The sequence below is a fragment of the Arachis ipaensis genome, chromosome B07 (genome assembly GCF_000816755.2).
Source record: "Arachis ipaensis cultivar K30076 chromosome B07, Araip1.1, whole genome shotgun sequence".
In the NCBI taxonomy this organism is placed as follows: Eukaryota; Viridiplantae; Streptophyta; class Magnoliopsida; order Fabales; family Fabaceae; genus Arachis; species Arachis ipaensis.
The window spans coordinates 33158156-33163466 of record NC_029791.2 but is presented as its reverse complement, the minus strand read 5'-3'; the positions used below and the strand labels follow the sequence as shown (position 1 = coordinate 33163466).

At 38.1% G+C, this 5311-nt stretch overlaps 1 long non-coding RNA gene across 1 annotated transcript; it reads left to right on the top strand.

Moving 5' to 3' along the window:
• Positions 1730-3624, top strand: LOC107608545. Its single transcript, XR_001612902.2, has 2 exons — positions 1730-1961; positions 3301-3624. It is a non-coding gene; the product is annotated as an uncharacterized LOC107608545 (long non-coding RNA).

Sequence of the window (5311 nt, the reverse complement as noted above, 5' to 3'; positions counted from 1 at the left end):
CCAGAAAATCCACTTTGAGTGCAGGGAGGTCAGAATCCAACAGCATCAGCAGTCCTTCTTCAACCTCTGAATCTGATTTCTGCTCAAGTCCCTTAATTTCAGCCAGAAAATACCTAAAATCACAGAAAAACACACAAACTCATAGTAAAGTCCAGAAATGTGAATTTAACATAAAAACTAATGAAAACATCCCTAAAAGTGACTAGATCCTACTAAAAACATACTAAAAACAATGCCAAAAAGCGTATAAATTATCCGCTCATCAGTCTATAAACATATAAATAAGGCATAAACAAAATACATCAATCCCAACCAAGTTTGTCCATACATCCACAATTACCAACACATATCCATCTTTCACCATAAATGTTAAGAACACTAAACATTGTACATTTCCATGCGTTTCAACTTATCCTAAGGTCATTTACCCTAAGTTCTCACAGAACATTATATATTAAATGCAAGAAACGTAAACAATACCTTGGCTGATTCTCACGTAGCAACCAAAGCAATTTACCCAACACAAACACAGCCCCAAAGCTCAACAAAATACTAATGCCCAGCCTCCACCAAAATTTCAACGTCCACAATTTCAAACTCCAATTATTTATTCACAACCTAATACACATTCATAACATATATATACATAATTTAATACTCAAAACATAAATTCCATAATTTAAATCAAATTTATGGTATCCTCACCTTACTCGAGCTTCATATAAGCAAGAGTGAACATTTTTCTCAAGCTAATTGGATCGTAAAACATCAAAAAGCAAAGAAATTCAACATCTCTATTCAATTTTCAAAAATTTGGGGGAAGAAAAGACTGAGAGTGATTAAGCAAGTTACCAATAAAATTGTTACAGTAGAAATGTAGAGCTCGACACGGTGGTCACGTGACCGCAAACGGTGCGGCGATCGAAGCTCGGACGGAGGAGTTACGGCAATTTGAATTTACCGTGAGGGGGTTGGGGGTTTCTTCTTTTCTTCTCCCCTTGCTGTTCCATGCAGCTTCTGTTGCATTTTTGAGGAGGAAATGAGCTTTAGCTCATTTAAATCTTGGTCCGATTGGGCCCACGGGCTCGGTTTGGGCCCAGTTCAATCGGTTCGGCCCGTTCGGTCCAATCTTGGACCGTTTTTTTTTAAATTAGTGTCAAAATTCTCGTTTTGATGAGCTCTATCCTAATTTAATATAATATTCACATTTCTAATTTTATTTATTAAAGACTAATTTATTGACTAATTATTTACTAATTTAACGGGATTTACATCTACCCATCTAACTAAGAATTTTGTCCTCAAAATTCAAATTCAGTTATCTGAAATGAGGTGCAGGTAGTCCCTCCGCATACTCAGAACCGGTTTTCGGTTTTCGGTTTTCGGTTTTCAGTTCTGACAATGAAAACCCTAACCGAACCGAACCGAACCGGTATTAAACCAAACCCTAAAAACCAAACTCCCCACCACCAACTAACGTGACCTAACCCTAACCCCCTACCCCCAAACGCAAACCTAGCCGCTCTCTACTCTCACTCTCTCAATTTCGCTCTCTGCACTCACTCTCAGTCTCACTCGAAGAAACCCAAGGCCGGTAGCGAACCCATCTTCTTGCAGCACCTCCCCAGCCGGCGAACCCCTTCCTCCCACCACCTCGTAGCGCCGTCGAAGCCTTCCTCCCAGTGCCACCGGACCTTTCTTCCCAGCCCCTCCTCGCGGACAGCACCACCCAGCCCCAGCCAGCACCACCCTCGCAGTTGTAGACACTACACCACCCAGCAGGCCAGCACCATCCAGCGGCACCCCAACGCCACCAACAGGACCGATCCGGCCACCCGCAGCACCGTTTGTGGCCACCCATAGTAGTACTGCTGCGTTTCTGGCCTGGCCACCCACAACACAGCAGCCACCGGTTGGCCCTCTTCCAGTGCTCTTCCTCCTTCCTATCCACTTGACTTAAGGTTTGATTTTCTCTCCTTCTATGTATCTGAAGCAGTTAGACATATTGGGTTTATACTTATGAAATAGTTAGGGTTTGATTTTGTTAATTATAATTTCTATGATTTTGAGTTGCTGGATTTGTTTAGGATTTTGTTAATTTCTTGTTAATAACTCTGATTCTGTGCTTCTGAGTTGCTGGGTTCAAATTTGCTTGTTTTGCTTAGTTCAAATTCTGTGATTCTCTGATTCTGTGATTCTCTCATTCTGATTTTGTGATTATGTGATTCTGAATTGATTTTTGGTTTTCTGCACTTATGTTGCTTGTTTTGAAATTTTGTTAATAATACTGATGAGTTACTGTGCTTGTTTACTAATTTTGTTAATTTGAGATGTTTGTTTTGAGTTGATTTTGTGATTTAATTTATTAATAATTCTGATTATGTGATTCTGAGCTGCTGGGTTTAATTTATTTTTGCTTGTTTTGAGTTGATTTTGTGATTTATTTATTTTCTATTTCTGTTCAATCTATTTGTTTATTGTTGCTGATTGTTGTTCATTGTTGTTCATTATTTGTTCATTGTTGTTGATTGTTGTTCATTGTTCATTGTTGCTGAATGCTAGAAATTTTATTTTGTTGTGTTTTTGCTTCTATTTTTTTAATTATTTGTTCATTGTTCATTGTTGTTGATTCCTAGTATTTGTGAGAAAGTGCATTTCAATTGCAAGTTATGAAGTTCTTTGACCTATGAAAGATGTCTTCAACATTCTAAATATACTGATATAATGGTATTAAAAATAGAAAGGAAGAGTTTTATTATTTGTAATATACCTTTAGATGTGTTATTTTCTTGCATAAATTCTATTAGTCTTGTGTTATTTTGTGTCATTTAATAGAGTTAGTTCATTTGTTTTACTATAAGAAATAAGAAGTGATGGATAGATTGTATGGAGAATAGCATTCTACTCTAAGTTATATGTGTTGTTCATTTAAATATATAAATCATATATCTTGTCGCTACAATAGATTGAAAATGATGGACTTTATAAAAATTGGAACTCTTAACTCAACCCTTTCCATTTATTGTTAGAGTTTTTCTAATAATATATCTATTTTTTCAACCTGGTGATGAGCAAGCTTTCCATGAATCAGGTCATGTTGTTGCAGGCTGGTTCTTAAAACATTTTACATAAGTGTGTGTTTTATACAGGGTAAAAAGTCAATGCAGATGTTAAGATTTATATGTGTATATGAGAGATTTGATTCTTTATTTGTGCATGCCCTTAATGTGATCTTTGATTTACACCAGCAATGTCAACTTTGATTTATGTAGTTTATTATTAATTCTGACAATATTGCAGCTTCAGATGCTTGCGAATCTTAAGGAGGAAAGTCCCGACACAGTTCACAGAGTGAAGAAATAACTAATAAGCACCTTGATTTCATTGCCATGTCTTATGTATGTTAAGTAATTTCTTTTACAATAGCACTAGGTATTGAAGTTAAAGTAGAAGCCAGGTATATTTGTTCTACAATTGTCTGTGTACTAGCGTCGTTACTTTTAGAACAATAACAATCCCCTAATCCAGTCTTATTTTCTCATTTGGGGTCCTATCCTACAAATCGTTTTCCCATTGAAGCAATGAAATTGGACCAACGCTGCAACGCATAGTTATATAATTTAAGGAAATTGGTAATTTTTTTGAATTGATTGAAAAACCGAACAAACCGAACCAAACCAAACCGAATTTAATTGGTTTGGTTTGGTTCGGATGGTCTCGGTAAAAAAATCGAACCAAATCGCACCGCAAACACCCCTAATTCCTAGCATAAAGACTAATAAGTGTTTTACCAATTAAAAGATCCACTGGAGCACCCAGGTATAACTCATACTCTGATTCTATTAAAAACCTGCTTAAAGCCCATGCTAACTTAAGCATCAGAGTCTCTTGCAGGTACCACCACCCTCCGGTGATCAAGAATCAGCAGCTCCACCAAGTCAGACACGACAGCTCCGACTACCACAGCAGATCTCATCCGAGATTGACCTTCAGTTTCAGGTAACCCTCGGAATATTGGCGCCATTTTCGAGGACCCTGGAAATCATCCCATCATCATGGCGGACAACCTGGACAACGACCACAACTCCGGTTTGGAAGAAAGAACCTCGCTTAAAAATACGGATGCCACATCAAAGGATGTGCCTCAAACCAATGCAGACAAGCATTCACCAAACATGAAAATCTTAGAGGCCCTACAAGCTCAACAGGATCATCTCAAACAGCTCGAAAAAGAGGCCGAGCATCAATGAGAAGCCGAGAGGAACCTCCGGAGAGAAACTAGGTGACGTCGAGAGCTAGAGGACAAGCTCATAAAGCTCGAGGATGATCTCAAATCTAAAACCATTCAGTCCAGTCATGATGACAGCTCCCACAAGGACCAAGATCCCTTCACCAAAGAGATCATAAAAGCTAAAGTTCCAAAGGATTTTAAACAAAGCGTGGAATGAACAAAGCGTGCCTGAACATACAAAGTCTGCCAACGGAAGCAGCCATCAGGGGTCTCATCAATGGCCTACGAGAAGGACCTTTTAGTCACTCCATATCAAAAAAGCATCCAACATCTCTAAACGAGGTACAATAAGGGGCAGAAAAATATATTAACATGGAGGAGAATTCTCGATTAGGAGAAACTTCAAAACCTAGATTCTCCTACCCCTCTCAGGACAAGGACAAAGAATCGAAGAAAAAAGAAGATCAACCCAGTGAGAAGCCTAGAAAATACTACAATTACACCCCTCTACGGGTACCGAGAAATATGCAACACTGAGAAGATCCCACCACCCCGCCCAATCAAAAGCAAAAGAGGAGGGGGAAGCTAGACAGAGTACTGCGAATACCACCGAATTTACGGACATCCTACTAACGAATGCTTCGACCTAAAGAATGTCATAGAGAAATTGGCAAGAGAAGGGTGACGAACGGATTTCTGCTGGTAAAGAATTTCATAAAAGTAGTTGCGTTGTAAGTATAGTTTCTAAACCAACAATAATCCTTTCGTACAAAAACTTGTTTGTCACTAAAGCAAACCCAATAAAATTTATAACCGAAGTATTTAAACCTCGGGTCATCTCTCAAGGAATTGTAGGGAATTATGATTTATTATTGGTTATGGAAAAGTATCTTTTTGGATTTTTGAAATAGGGAACAAGGAAATAAATTGGCAAGAAAGTAAATTAACAATCATGAAAACCCTTGCAAGGTATGAGAACTAGAAATCCTATCCTAGTTATCCTTATCAATTGTGATGAGAATTTTTCATTACTCCCACTTAGTTAACCCTTACTAAATAAAGGAAAGTCAAGTGGACTAA